Below are 16,780 nucleotides of genomic sequence, written 5' to 3'. Positions count from 1 at the left end.
TATATCAGTTGAATTTGCAGAAAACTTTTCACATTTCGAATATTTTTTGCACTGGTTTATTTTTTTGTATTCGCGTGAAAAGGGGGTGCAAATTTTGTACCCCGAAACTACTCACGAAAATAAGCATATTAAGGTTGTCTTTCAAATCATCACGATCTTTACTAGTAATGTACTCAAACATCTACATGTTTTATCATTATTAATCTATTCGCTACCTAACACTGGTCGTCCACAATGCTTCTGGAACCTAAAAGTGTGATTCGAATGTCCTTCAGTATGAGGTAGCATCATAGAAGCTTCTTCATAGATATCATAGATACTTGAACTGGGAGATAGCAAAACATTTTCATTTATGTGACGACGAGGAGACAGCCCCATTTGCGCCTGCATAACATAGACTTACCAGAGCTGACTGGACCTTTGTCTGACGTTTGTGAAGACCACCCAGGCGAAGTAGATACAATCAAAAAGATTATGGCTTTCTGTGAGGCCGCAAGCTCTATTAAAGGATTAAATATCTCGGATATAAATAAAATGTGTTATGACTCTTTGTTCCTGTTGATCATAAGGTATAATACAAGTCTCAGAATACCTAGGTTTCCAGGCGTTCCAAAGACTGGGTCATCACAGGCATAGTCCGACGAGAAAGAAGAAGAAGGTGATACAAGAAGGCGAAACAATGGACCCACCTCAAAGGACTTAATATCTAAAAGGATCACTATCACCAACACTGGTCTAATGAGAAGACTTACGAACTTTTTTTGATTTAATGATGTAAACAATTTGACTGATTTCATGAATGACTTGATTTGCAGAATGCAACTTAATGAGTTCTTAGTTTTGAAAACCCTCTTAGTAGTATATGTGGGAACAGAACTATTCATTACTCACATGTCAATGATTGTGGTATCAGTATATACGTCAGTTATATACTAACGTAAAAATTAATTTTTGCAGTGTTTCCACTGATCGTCTTCCTATTGGAGAACTGTCTCCCGCAGTCTTTACTACTCTATTTGTTGTTATTCGGCTTACATGATCGTTCCATTCTACTTTTCTATTTCTTACCAAGTTCTTGATGTTCTTTATTTTTTATCTCTGTCGTATTGCTGTACTTCTAGCTCTGCCTTACAGTGTCTGTCTACAGATAGTGCGATGTAGCCAGCCGGTAGCCGCCAGATAGTGTGATGCCTAGATGTTTAAACTCCATCATTTGTTCTATTATCTGACCCTCTTGCTCTAATTTATATCTTAATTGATTTACTGTTAAAACCGTGCATTTTGTGTTTTTTCCTACTTTTTTTTTTATTATTTTATACATTGCTAGCTTCAACTGGGTTAGTTAGTTCTTCTTCTAGTTTTATTTTTATTTTGTTGTTCTGGTAGATCTTTTCGATTGTTTTAAATATACCTAGAGGTATCTTTTTTGCTTACAATAATTGGATAATGTTCTTTAATTTAATCCTATCAAATGCCGTCCACAAAACAGAAATATACCGGTTTGTTGTATTCTAATGATTTCTCTTGCACTTGCCTCCTTATAAATATAGCGTGGGTGCATGATCTACCAGACCTAAAACCTTGTTGTTCTTCTGCTAGTGTTATAATTTTATTCAGTTTCTTTGTTATCACTGTAATTCTGCACATCTACTAATATGAGAGAAGTTCTATTGGCCAAACTGAAATTGCAAATAGCACTTCGATATTTAGCTACTGGTGACTCTTTTAAAAGTTCAGAATACTAATTTAGAGTCCCAAAATCATCCACAAATTTATAGAAGAAGTTTGTGATATTACATACATCTACATTATTAGTTTTATCTTCGTCAGTGACTGCATTGCTTTTCCATGCATGGCCTTCACTCTTGTTCGTATTTTCACTGTCTTTCCTTTTGCATAATCATGGAAAATATTATATTTTTATACTATTTTACTAAAATTAAATTAAATGAACTTATTTATCGTTTTCTTTTAGATTTGGCAGATAATCATATGGAGATGCAGCGGTAGGATGGGTTCAAGTAAAACACAAAAAAACGAGATGTCTCTCTCTGGGAGTTACCGAAGAGAGGAAGCATAGCTTCCTTATAGTCTAAGCAAGGAGCGATGGTTTTAGTTTACTTTGATTCGTTTTATTCTATTTTATTTTTTATCTATTCGATTCGATAATCGATTCAATTCAACAATCAATTCGATTCGATAATCGATTCGATTCGATAATCAATTCGATTCGATAATCCGTTCAATTTGATTCGATAATCGATTCCATTCGATTCGATATCAATTCGATTCAATAATTAATTTGATAATCGATTCGATATCTATATTCAATTCGATAATCGATTCGATAATTATATTCAATTCGATAATCGATTCAATAATTAATTTGATGTTTGATTCGATTCTATTCTATAATCGATTCGATTCTGTAATAAATTCGATAATCGATTCGATTTAATTCGATAATCGATTCGATTCGATAGTTTATTCGATTCAATGAAATAATCGATTCGATAATCGATCAAATAATCGATTCGATAATCGATTCAATAATCTATTCGATAATCGATTCGATAATCGATTTGATAATCGGTTTGATAATTGATTCGATGTTTGATTCCATTCGATTTGATAATATATTTGATTCGATAATCAATTCCATTCGATAATCGACTCGATTCGATAATTGGTTCAAGTCGATAATTGATTCGAATCGATATTTTATTCGATTCGATTTGATTATATTCTAATCGATTCGATTCGATTAGATTGTATATTATTTTATTTTATATAATATGTAAAAAAATTCTTAAAGTGTGGCGTATTTCCATCAAAAATAGTATTTTATTTCACTGTATTTTTTTATTTTATTTTATTAATAAACCCGCATGGCACTGCCTTTACTACTTTATGTAGTGTGTGGTCGTGCGTAGTGTGTGGTCGCGCGACGTGTCGTTACAGTCGTTACAGTGTGAACTGTACTGGAGGAGCAAAAATAATACCTGCTGTAAGTTGAGAATTAATGAAGAAACCGAGGAAGTACTCGATCTAAAGTGTTATGATTGTGCTGCTTCATTAGGTAAGTACTTTTATAAACAGATATTAATTTTTAATACTTCAAATTAAGAGCATTCTTCAAACCTAATAATTTCTGATCGGAGACAAACAACAGCTGAACTAAAGACTATGCTGCCTTTTGCAGACATTTATTTAATCTATTTTAATTCTTATAATAAAATAAGTAACCACTTTAAACTCAGTTTCTTATCGACTGGTAATCTAATAAATATTTTATTGGGGGTTTTAATAGTTGTACTTTTACGCAATGGTACTAAACAATACTTATAGTATTTACGTTTATTTTCTATTCAAAAACTGTATTAAACACCAGGATAAACAAAATGGTGTAGTTTTATACTAGACAGGAGACCTGTCATTATAGAAACATACTTTATGACGTCATCAATGTTCGCGTGCTTTCTCGTTCGTTTGAAATGATTTAAATACACAGAAGATTTTAAATTTAAATTTCCAAAATGTTATGAGTTTTTGAGGCGTGAAATTTTGGAAATCTTAATTTTAAGCAAAACTGAACATTATTACGTAATAAAACCAAAATATGCAAGTTTTTTATTATCTGTAATAAAGACCTTAGACTAGAACTAAGTAAGCGCTCTGAAATGTTACGTGTTTTTCATAGTATATAATGGATTTGAAAACTGTACACTGAAGCATGAACATATAAATAAGCTACAGTGATGTGAAAGTTGTGTTACAGAAGGATGCTTAGAATAGCATGGACACAGAAGAAAACTAACATGGAAATATTGCTAGAAATGAGCAAAGAATACGAAATAATAAACACAATGAAAATAAGAAAGTTACAATATATGAGACCGTAAAAAGGGGACAGTGATATGAAATACTAAGACTGACAATACAGGGAAAGATAAGAGGAGGAAGAAGTGTGGGAAGAAGAAGAGAGACATAGGTAAACAATTTAAGAGATTAGTTTAAATCTGTTCAATAGAACTCTTCAGAGCAAGGGTGGATAGGGTAAAGATAGCGATGACGATATCCAATCTCCGATTTCGAGACGCCACTTAAATAAGATAACAAATATAGATAGTTGTTACTATTAGGGTTTAATAATATAAACTAGTATAAACTTACCTAAAACATAAAATCTAGTACAAGTTGAAAATCTAAAAAAAAAAAAGAAATATATTACTATTATACGAAATTGTATATACGCTACAGTGGTTCTACCTCACAAAACATTTATTTAGCCATTATTAGACTATAAACGAAACACGATATATATATTTAGCAGTTTTATAAAAAATTAGCAATATTAAATTCACCGATATGACGTTGCGATGTTTCTATTAGATATCTACCACAACTACGATATTATTTGTAAATATGTAAAATTTTGACGTTTCAATTTACTATTCGCAATTGGTTCTTAAAATAGAAATTAAAGAAATACAAATATTTACCTTAAAAATGTATTTTTAATTAAAATATACAGTATATAATAAATATAATATAATATTATAATATAATAAATACAGTAGATAACATAGAAATGCTTCAAGAAAATAGTTTTAGAACCATATGCTTCTATTAGAGACCTGAACTAATTTTTGTTTTGTTTTTTATTACAATAACAACCAAAGACTATTTTTAATTATTATCCTCTACAAAAAAAAACATGTGTATTTTCCATTAAAAGCTGAAAAATATTTGCTAACTTTACATTAGATAAAAATGTATGACTTGATATTAAAATTTTAAAAATACCTAAATAAAAAACTATCAGTTAACTAGGTCCATTAATAAGTGAAATTACAAAAAACTTAAATATAAAATAAATTTATGTATATATAAATATATATATATATATATATATATATATATATATAAACTTAAAACTAAGACTAATACTATTACAGGGATTAATATTAAATTACACAGTATTTCGGGTTGAACCGCGTCGATTATCTTTGCCCCGAGCTTTCGACATCCTCTTCGATGTTTTCTTCAGGGCTTCCGAGGTCTGAGTCTCCCGAGATACCGGACACCACTACACTGATCACTATCTAATGCATTACGGAGTACTGAGAATGAATAAAACGAGAAAAAGGCATTTTAGTCTGTGCAAATTTTTTACCATTATCTGCCGAATTTTTTGAGTAACATGTGACACATCTTCTTCTGGCCGAACTTTGTATTTCCTCTATATAGTGACCTTCACGAGCATGTAGCATCTGTTGCTCTGGATTAGTTAGTCTAGAGAAATCTACCAGTTGACAAACCAACTCTTCATTGAAAGATGTTACTGTTGGTTACTTTTTATTAAATTATATAGGCGTTGACAAGAGCTGACCCTAGAAGGAGCTCAATTGTTATTTTACGATACCATTTCACTGATTTTCGTAATGCTGTAGAATAAGACTTTAGGTGGGCGGATAAATCTATAAATCCTTTGCTCTTATTGTAGTCGACAACAGAAACGGGCTTTTCAACTATTCCTCTCCTTTGATGGACGTCTATCATTTCAGCAGTATGCTTTGTACTCAGCACTTCGCGTTTGTCGTTCTACTTAGTTACTACTACACCTGTGTTACTTTCTATCCCAATAATCTCTCCTTTCTTTAAGTTTGCACCTGTCACTTCTTTCGGATTAAGTTTTCTGTTTTGCCTCAAAGTTCCCACCAAATTTGTATTTTTGTTTAGCAACCTATGTGCTAGTATATATATATATATATATATATATATATATATATATATATATATATATATATATATATATATATATATAATGTCGTTTTACAACGTTCTTCGACGTCTTCCGATTTCCAATCTCCATCTCATTCTATCGTTCCATAGATCGTCCTCCAGTTCTCTTTCTCTGATTTCTTTATCAACTCCTTCTCTCCAACTTCTTCTAGGCCTTCCTGGTCTTCGCCTACCTCTTGGTTGCCATTCAAGAATTTGTCTTGGTATTCTATTCTCCGGCATTCTCCTTACGTGTCCGTACCATCTGAGTTGTGTCGTTTTGATGTCATCAACAATATTATGTGTAACCCCCATGATTTCTCGGACTCTCTCGTTTGTTATTCTGTCGCGTCTGGAGATTCCCGCCGAGCGGCGCCAGAAGTCCATTTCTATTGCTCTAAGCATTTTCTCTGTTTGTGCTAATATAACCCTAGTATAAAATTTGTTTGTGTAGATAGTACGTCCAACATCTAATATATTATACTAAACGAAATACAACACTATCCGGAACTGACATATTTTTAGTTTTATCATTACCACAATAAATTTGTAGATCATAAGTATAACCTCCATCCAAACAGAGCTTGTATATTTTCACCCCGAATTTATGTCTCTTGTTTTTGATATACTGCCTAAATGACAGTCAGCCTTAAACAGAACTACAGTTTTATCAATGCAGAGTTTTTCCCTCGGCATTACCACTTTTTGAAAATTTGATACCAACTTCTTCAATAGGGGTGATAGTTTATACAGTCGAAGTTATTTGTCACTATTTTCATTGTCACTAAAGTGTAAATTGGCAAGTAAAAATTCAAAATGATTACGCGACATAAGACACTTTACTTTGCTTTTGTATAAAGGATTTTTGACCAATAGAACTTTGGCAATCTTTGCAATCGCATCCAGACAAGAATTTAGATTCTTACACAATCCACTCAATAATATCGTCGTTCACAAATACTTAAAAATAGTCGAGGGGAGTTTTATCATAGACCTCAAAGAACTCAGCTTTTACCCGAGTTTTGAACACTGAATGTAATATTTTTTTGTAATAAGTTCTGACCATCTACATTGTTCCATATATAGGGTTTGTTATGATCAATCACAATGTCATCGTCTTCTAAAGAGCTTTTATCATCTGGCAGTCGATATTAGGAAATAACATTTTCACTGGTATCGTTTACTGGTCTTAAGTTTTGTGATTGTGAAGGTAAATCTTGTAATTACTTTGTATTTTTTGTCTATTGCTTTCCGGAACACCTTGGTTTGACGAAGAACTACTTACTTTGTCATCACTATCAACTTCAAATTTTTTATCACGAATACTGTCATCACTCTCTTCGTCGGAAAAAATCCCTTCCACTAGCTTTTGCAAACGCTTTTGCTCGTTTTGATATGACATATTGAGAACCGATAATACACACTACAACCTATAAATTTAATTTAATAAATAAGTTACGACATGTTCAATCTTGTATTATACGAGAAGCAAGTGTGTATCACATGGCTCCAGGAATCCTAGTTATTTGTGGCTACGAGATGTACACGTACTTCTCAATAAAATGGTTTTAAAAAACAATAAAAATGTAAGATTTTGTACTCAAACTAAAGTATAACTATTTAAAATGCATAAACAATTACTGTAAATGTGTTTAATATTTTGGCGGTGGTAAATAAACGTAGTATTATTATAATAGTAAATACTAAATATAATGAAATGATGTAATTTTTACATTATTATCATAATTTTCCTACGCCTATTATATAAATATATTTGTATTTTTGTTATACGTATAAAATTTATTTTAAAACAAATTACACCGTATGTACTTATATGGAATTAATTACGTAAAGGATAAAGTTTCTGTTGGTCTTAGTATATTATACTTTATTAATTTGATATCCCTATCTATGTTGAGGCTACTTAAGATTTCATCCAAGAAGTTTACAGAGGATAACAAAACTTTTAGTGTTTACCAATCTGGAACCTGACTAATCTCACGTTATAACGATTATTTTGTACTTTATGTTTGGGGATAAAGGACATTAATACTGTAGAATGCAATTTCCTTATGTGTACCCACTAATACCCTTCTTAGCACAATACAAAATGTTTCGTTTAAAATTACACTCACGCTATCAAAAAATTAAATGTGTTAAATAAAGACAAACTTTAATTTAGAGTTTACAACTTTCTTACAAAAATAATGTTTATTTGGTACAAAAAACATATTTTTATAACTTCTGCACTGTTTCTTTTTCTACTTGCTAGGGATGTTATCGTTTTTATTGCATCATTCAACATAAGATTTAATTAAGTATTTTATTTTTCCAAATTCGCTTTTATTTTCATTTACTTGATCACCATTAAAATTTAATGTGAGATCTTTAGGATTTATACTATTCTGAAATGTTGTTTTGTCGACTTTTTTAATTCTGTCGTTTTGAATAGTTGTTTTTATTATCTGGTTGTCTTTCAGAGTTTTTTGTCATCGCAGGTTATGTTACTTTTATCTACTACCGAGATTATTTCGAGATCTATGAATTTTATTGCATACTTATCTCTACAAATTAGTCCAAGTTGTGAGGCCGCTTCCTTAGGAAAAATGTTTCCGATTTGGGTTCCTGTTAAAAAATATCCCCTTTAAACAAATCTGGAGGGTACTGGTCGAATTTGGACAGAAATTGTTAAAACAATTGTTTCAAACAAATGTGAAGAATCACCTTTTTTACCCCAGAAAATATTTTTTTTAGATTGCATGGGTTACACAAAAATAACAAAAGTCTCTTGTTAGTTTTCACTAAATTTGATAGTGTTTGAGTTATAAGCGGTTTAAAATCTGAAAAATTGCTAAAAGACGTATCTTGAAGACGAGGCTTGAAAACTATGTAAATTATTATTAACCTATTATATATATATATATATATATATATATATATATATATATATATATATATATATATATATATATATATATATATTATTGTGATATTTAAAGTCTTGGTGCGCCAAGCAATAATTAGCTAATTAATTTGTTTTAATAATTAATATTATTTAAATGATATGATTATGACTCTATCACAATTTTTAATTCTTTTATCTCAGGGTTCAATTCGTGCTTCTATATCTATGCTATTACATGTGAAAGGTAAGGTCCAGAGAATACCGGAACAATAAAAAACACATATGATCTAACACTATATATTGAAATAAAAATAATAAAATAATTCACACTCAAAAGTTTTCAATAAACAAATCTCATATAAGGATTCTCAAAATTTTGTTCTCCGTACGTGAACAATCAAAAATTAATGGTACAAACAATATTAATTGAAATCTCAAAATCCCAAACTATTCTAACTCTCCTAATCCAAATATTTATATCCTTTCTAAATTACGTGTAAAAATTGTGTTATCAATAAAAGAAAAAACTGCAGAAAACAAAATTATCTCTCTCTGATGATGAGTGGTCCAAATCCTTGTTCCTTGTAGATTATATTATCTCCTCTCAACCGCTCCCTATGTAATCAGCAATCTTACATCAGATTGTTGCAAGTATATCGTCCTTAATGATCTCCTTCAAAAGCACAAATCATTCAAATTATGATAGCCTTTCTCCTCTCGATAAACTGAATCTCTCGTTGGCCCGAGTGAAAAATTGACTCTTGGAATATCTTCTCTTTACGATAAACTGAATCTCTCGTTGGCCTGAACAGTAACTCTTGGAATATAAGTAGAGAAATATGACTTACAATATTTTGTTGTTTCAGCTTCTGTCAGATACACTAACTCCACAAAAACTCACTAACATTCAACACTACTGCTTGCTACATTTCGGGAACCGACAGAGAACAAACACTGTTCTTTCTTGAAGACTTGGAAACCAACTACCCTATCTTTTCTCTCTCCTCAATCTCGCTAAACTTTCTCCCACACACTTATCCCACCTTTTTCAATCTCCGCCAATCACAACTCGTTACAATTCCCCCATTTCTTCATTTCGATAACAAACAAATTTTTACCTATAATTATAAATTTCCTAAAACTTATTTACAAATAATATTTTTCTATAAATCTTAAAAACTAACAAAAACCTCTTTCTATAATCCCTTCTATTGTCTTTAATCACTGCATTAATGGATTTTGAAAAACCCCGTTCAATTCTTTGGCTTTCACTTAAACTTATGCGGGTCACTTAAGTATAACAAAGAAATGATTGATGTAAAGCTTACATTTTGTTTGGTACAGGTAATTCAAGGATTTAATAACTTTCCTTCTCCGAAATGTTTGTTGGATATTATCCTACTTATCTGAATTATTTTAATGTATTTGAATTTTGAAATATTTTTAAACAAACCAATATTTTTCTCGATTTTACATATCATAACAAATCCCCGCCATTTGATCTGCCGAAAACTCTTTGTTAAATTTTAAAAATGACAAAAGTTTTCTAGGATCAAATTATTTCACTATGTTATTAAAATCTACTTATGATACTGACAAATGTCGTGAATGTTAAAATACCCCGTATATTGCCTGTCTTTATACGGGATTGGATATATTTTCGTTTTAAATTTTTCCAAGTATTTTCCCTTAAAAGAAAGTTCATAATTTTTAACCACTTGATTTACTTTATTAACCAAATCTCCATGGTTTCCTAAAATCTTCTCTATTTCCTTCTCCATGTTTTTTCCACAATTTATTTTTCTTTCATCCACCTTTTGTTCACATGTGTTCACTGTCCATAATACTTCTTCACAAAATTCTGGATTCTCGTCCATCAGTGCCATTTTTTCTTCTGTTTTCTTTTTATCCTCTAATTCCCTTTGGTATTCCGAGCACCATGTTTCTATTCCTTTCACTTCTCTGATGATACCTTTTTTTTCTTCCTGCTTCCATTCTGTTTTATCGTCGGTTGCCAACAATTCTTCTGTACCTTCTATTTCCTGTTTTTCTCTGGTCTCCATCTTATTTTCCTGCTTTCTTTTCGAACTCTTCTTCTTTTTCTTCCTTCTCTTTTTCTTTTCTGTTAGATCTTGTTCTTGTACTTTCGGTTTATCCTCTACAGTCATATCGATTTCTTCGCGTTTTTCCTGTGCATTGATCCTTCCAGAATTTGTTTTCCTATCTGTTTGCTTTTCTTCTCCTGTGTTGTCTGGTTCTGCTCTGATTTCCAGTTTATTTTCCGAAAAATTGATGGTGATATCTTTTTTTCTCAATTCATCAATTCCCGCTATCATATCATGATTTAAGTCTTCAATCACCACACATTTCATAATATGGGATTTGTTTCCCACTCTTATCTGTACTCCCAAACCTTCGTTTACTGTCGTCAAATTTTTATTGTTTGCACCCACTAAATCAACCCTAGGAATCTTATACACAAATCTGTCCAAATTTAATTCTTTTACTAGTTTTTTATTGATTAGCGATATCTCCGAGCCAGAATCAATCACAATTTTAATTGCTTTATGTTTTATAAATGCATCTAAAAATATTAGATTAGAATTAGAGATTTGTCTTTCGTTTCCTATTGCTACATGATTCATCTCCCTTCTATTTTGTTGTTGGAAGCTCTGGTTATTTCTATCATCCCTTTGTTCGTTAGTATTCCTATTCGGAGTATTTTGTGCATCTCTATTCCTGTTGTGATTTTCATATGTTCTATGTTGTGTGTCATTCCTGTTATCGTAATTTTGTTGTCTATTGTAATTATTGTAATTTCTCGGCCTATATTCGTTTGTTGATCTGGGATGTCGGTTTCTCTGGTCATAATTTGATGAATACCTTCTTTCCGGTCCATTATATTGGTCATGTTGTCTTCTATTTCTCATTTCTTTTCTTTTCGCTTCTTTTAATTGAAGGAATTGGCACAAACTATCAATATCTTGATAGTTTCTCAAAATCACGTGATCTTCCAACGTTTCCTCAAAATGTCTGCTGATCATTTCTACCAGCTGTTCGGTAGAATATTTGTATTCTAGATATTTTGAATTGTTATATATCTGCAAAGCATATCTTTCTTCAGATATTCCCATTTTTTCGTGATATTTTCCATTCTGTAGCTCTTGGTTGATTTCTCTCTGTTTATTTTTCCCCCAGAAATAGTTGAGAAATTTATTTTCAAAATCTGTCCAATTTTCAAACTCATCTTCCTTGCTTTCATACCATAACGCTGCTCCTTCTTTCAAATGGTTTCTAATTGTTTCTTTGCAATCGTCAAAATATCTAATATGTTGTAATTTGGTTTTCAGATTTTTAACAAACGGTACTGGGTGTGTTTTCCGAATATCCCCGCCAAATTGTATTTTCGCCTCGCTTGTTCCATGGATGATAACTTCTTTTCTCTCTACCCCTCTTAGTTCAATTTCTGCCATTTGTTTTTCATTTTGCTTTAATCTTCTTTCTATTTCCTTCCTGTCTTCTTGTAGCGCCATTTCAAATTTTTCTTCTAACTGTTCTAATTCTTTTTTTTTTGTACAGTCTTAATATCTTTCATTTTAGTTTCTATTTCTTCTCTCTGCATCTCTAGTTTCCTCTCTGTTTCTTCTCTGACTTTTTCTAAACAGACTTTTACCTCATTTTCATATTTGTCAAAACGCTTTTCCATTTTTCTATCATTTTCTTCTAATTTTTGTTCTATTGCTAGCCTTGTTTCCCGTTGGTTTTCTTCCATTTTTAGTGATGTTACAATTTGGTTTTTCTCTATTGTTTGTGTCTGTATTTGCATCATTTCTAATAATTTTTCCAGCATCCCTGTTTCTTTTCTTTCCTCCATTATTGTAGCATTTCCTTCATTAACCGATCCTTCATCAATAATTGTTTCCTCTTCTCTGTTATCCTCCTTCCTTTCTTGCATTTTGCTTTGACTCCTTGTGGTCGACATGTTGTTACTTTTTGTTATTGTTTTTGTCCCCGCCAAATGTGAAATTTTACAACACTCTATATGTTTCAGAACACGACAATATTTCTCCCCAAATGTATTAAATTTTCACGACAAATATCAAATATGCAATCAGTAAAATTCAAATAATTCAAAATAAATATCAAATGTATGATTGGTAAAGAAAATAAAATCAAATAATTCAATAGCAGTAAATATCCACTAACTACGATCAATCAATAAATCAAATTTATATTCCCTGGAAAAATTGTCAAAATACTTTCAAATTCAAATTCCCTCAATGTTATATGTTTTTATCTCTGGATTACCTGTACTTATTCCAGATCTCTTTCCCTTCCTTCAAATGTAAAGCTGCGATATTTTCAAGCCCCACGTTTTGGAAGCCAGTTATTGTGATATTTAAAGTCTTGGTGCGCCAAGCAATAATTAGCTAATTAATTTTTGATTAATTAAAATTATTTAAATGATATGATTATGACTCTATCATAATTTTTAATTCTTTTATCTCAGGGTTAAATTCGTGCTTCAATATCTATGCTATTACATGTGAAAGATAAGGTCCAGAGAATACCGGAATAATAAAAACACATATGATCTAACACTATATATTGAAATAAAAATAATGAAATAATTCACACTCAAAAGTTTTCAATAAACAAATCTCATATAAGGATTCTCAAAATTTTGTTCTCCGTACGTGAACAATCAAAAATTAATGGTACAAACAATATTAATTGAAATCTCAAAATCCCAAACTATTCTAACTCTCCTAATCCAAATATTTATATCCTTTCTAAATTACGTGTAAAAATTGTGTTATCAATAAAAGAAAAAACTGCAGAAAACAAAATTATCTCTCTCTGATGATGAGTGGTCCAAATCCTTGTTCCTTGTAGATTATATTATCTCCTCTCAACCGCTCCCTATGTAATCAGCAATCTTACATCAGATTGTTGCAAGTATATCGTCCTTAATGATCTCCTTCAAAAGCACAAATCATTCAAATTATGATAGCCTTTCTCCTCTCGATAAACTGAATCTCTCGTTGGCCCGAGTGAAAAATTGACTCTTGGAATATCTTCTCTTTACGATAAACTGAATCTCTCGTTGGCCTGAACAGTGACTCTTGGAATATAAGTAGAGAAATATGACTTACAATATTTTGTTGTTTCAGCTTCTGTCAGATACACTAACTCCACAAAAACTCACTAACATTCAACACTACTGCTTGCTACATTTCGGGAACCGACAGAGAACAAACACTGTTCTTTCTTGAAGACTTGGAAACCAACTACCCTATCTTTTCTCTCTCCTCAATCTCGCTAAACTTTCTCCCACACACTTATCCCACCTTTTTTCAATCTCCGCCAATCACAACTCGTCACAATTCCCCCATTTCTTCATTTCGATAACAAACAAATTTTTACCTATAATTATAAATTTCCTAAAACTTATTTACAAATAATATTTTTCTATAAATCTTAAAAACTAACAAAAACCTCTTTCTATAATCCCTTCTATTGTCTTTAATCACTGCATTAATGGATTTTGAAAAACCCCGTTCAATTCTTTGGCTTTCACTTAAACTTATGCGGGTCACTTAAGTATAACAAAGAAATGATTGATGTAAAGCTTACATTTTGTTTGGTACAGGTAATTCAAGGATTTAATAACTTTCCTTCTCCGAAATGTTTGTTGGATATTATCCTACTTATCTGAATTATTTTAATGTATTTGAATTTTGAAATATTTTTAAACAAACCAATATTTTTCTCGATTTTACATATCATAACAAATCCCCGCCATTTGATCTGCCGAAAACTCTTTGTTAAATTTTAAAAATGACAAAAGTTTTCTAGGATCAAATTATTTCACTATGTTATTAAAATCTACTTATGATACTGACAAATGTCGTGAATGTTAAAATACCCCGTATATTGCCTGTCTTTATACGGGATTGGATATATTTTCGTTTTAAATTTTTCCAAGTATTTTCCCTTAAAAGAAAGTTCATAATTTTTAACCACTTGATTTACTTTATTAACCAAATCTCCATGGTTTCCTAAAATCTTCTCTATTTCCTTCTCCATGTTTTTTCCACAATTTATTTTTCTTTCATCCACCTTTTGTTCACATGTGTTCACTGTCCATAATACTTCTTCACAAAATTCTGGATTCTCGTCCATCAGTGCCATTTTTTCTTCTGTTTTCTTTTTATCCTCTAATTCCCTTTGGTATTCCGAGCACCATGTTTCTATTCCTTTCACTTCTCTGATGATACCTTTTTTTTCTTCCTGCTTCCATTCTGTTTTATCGTCGGTTGCCAACAATTCTTCTGTACCTTCTATTTCATGTTTTTCTCTGGTCTCCATCTTATTTTCCTGCTTTCTTTTCGAACTCTTCTTCTTTTTCTTCCTTCTCTTTTTCTTTTCTGTTAGATCTTGTTCTTGTACTTTCGGTTTATCCTCTACAGTCATATCGATTTCTTCGCGTTTTTCCTGTGCATTGATCCTTCCAGAATTTGTTTTCCTATCTGTTTGCTTTTCTTCTCCTGTGTTGTCTGGTTCTGCTCTGATTTCCAGTTTATTTTCCGAAAAATTGATGGTGATATCTTTTTTTCTCAATTCATCAATTCCCGCTATCATATCATGATTTAAGTCTTCAATCACCACACATTTCATAATATGGGATTTGTTTCCCACTCTTATCTGTACTCCCAAACCTTCGTTTACTGTCGTCAAATTTTTATTGTTTGCACCCACTAAATCAACCCTAGGAATCTTATACACAAATCTGTCCAAATTTAATTCTTTTACTAGTTTTTTATTGATTAGCGATATCTCCGAGCCAGAATCAATCACAATTTTAATTGCTTTATGTTTTATAAATGCATCTAAAAATATTAGATTAGAATTAGAGATTTGTCTTTCGTTTCCTATTGCTACATGATTCATCTCCCTTCTATTTTGTTGTTGGAAGCTCTGGTTATTTCTATCATCCCTTTGTTCGTTAGTATTCCTATTCGGAGTATTTTGTGCATCTCTATTCCTGTTGTGATTTTCATATGTTCTATGTTGTGTGTCATTCCTGTTATCGTAATTTTGTTGTCTATTGTAATTATTGTAATTTCTCGGCCTATATTCGTTTGTTGATCTGGGATGTCGGTTTCTCTGGTCATAATTTGATGAATACCTTCTTTCCGGTCCATTATATTGGTCATGTTGTCTTCTATTTCTCATTTCTTTTCTTTTCGCTTCTTTTAATTGAAGGAATTGGCACAAACTATCAATATCTTGATAGTTTCTCAAAATCACGTGATCTTCCAACGTTTCCTCAAAATGTCTGCTGATCATTTCTACCAGCTGTTCGGTAGAATATTTGTATTCTAGATATTTTGAATTGTTATATATCTGCAAAGCATATCTTTCTTCAGATATTCCCATTTTTTCGTGATATTTTCCATTCTGTAGCTCTTGGTTGATTTCTCTCTGTTTATTTTTCCCCCAGAAATAGTTGAGAAATTTATTTTCAAAATCTGTCCAATTTTCAAACTCATCTTCCTTGCTTTCATACCATAACGCTGCTCCTTCTTTCAAATGGTTTCTAATTGTTTCTTTGCAATCGTCAAAATATCTAATATGTTGTAATTTGGTTTTCAGATTTTTAACAAACGGTACTGGGTGTGTTTTCCGAATATCCCCGCCAAATTGTATTTTCGCCTCGCTTGTTCCATGGATGATAACTTCTTTTCTCTCTACCCCTCTTAGTTCAATTTCTGCCATTTGTTTTTCATTTTGCTTTAATCTTCTTTCTATTTCCTTCCTGTCTTCTTGTAGCGCCATTTCAAATTTTTCTTCTAACTGTTCTAATTCTTTTTTTTTTGTACAGTCTTAATATCTTTCATTTTAGTTTCTATTTCTTCTCTCTGCATCTCTAGTTTCCTCTCTGTTTCTTCTCTGACTTTTTCTAAACAGACTTTTACCTCATTTTCATATTTGTCAAAACGCTTTTCCATTTTTCTATCATTTTCTTCTAATTTTTGTTCTATTGCTAGCCTTGTTTCCCGTTGGTTTTCTTCCATTTTTAGTGAT

General features: G+C 31.3%; 1 protein-coding gene and 1 long non-coding RNA gene across 3 annotated transcripts in view; one reads left to right on the top strand and one right to left on the bottom strand.

Moving 5' to 3' along the window:
• The window catches only part of LOC140439487 (uncharacterized), a 254,156-nt gene extending 251,940 nt beyond the window's left edge, over positions 1-2,216 (top strand). The window contains exon 3 of the long non-coding RNA XR_011950637.1: positions 1,976-2,216. This is a non-coding gene — a long non-coding RNA (uncharacterized lncRNA). The remainder of the gene's footprint in view (positions 1-1,975) is intronic.
• Positions 1-16,780, bottom strand: part of LOC140439484 (LIM domain only protein 3-like) — a 431,220-nt gene that overhangs the window by 240,356 nt on the left and 174,084 nt on the right. For both annotated transcript variants that reach the window (XM_072529429.1, XM_072529430.1), the window contains exon 2: positions 4,174-4,205. The gene's annotated coding sequence lies outside the window, so the exon portion shown is untranslated. The remainder of the gene's footprint in view (positions 1-4,173; positions 4,206-16,780) is intronic.

This window comes from Diabrotica undecimpunctata, chromosome 4 (genome assembly GCF_040954645.1).
Source record: "Diabrotica undecimpunctata isolate CICGRU chromosome 4, icDiaUnde3, whole genome shotgun sequence".
Taxonomy (NCBI): domain Eukaryota; kingdom Metazoa; phylum Arthropoda; class Insecta; order Coleoptera; family Chrysomelidae; genus Diabrotica; species Diabrotica undecimpunctata.
This window is presented reverse-complemented; position numbering and strand designations above follow the sequence as displayed.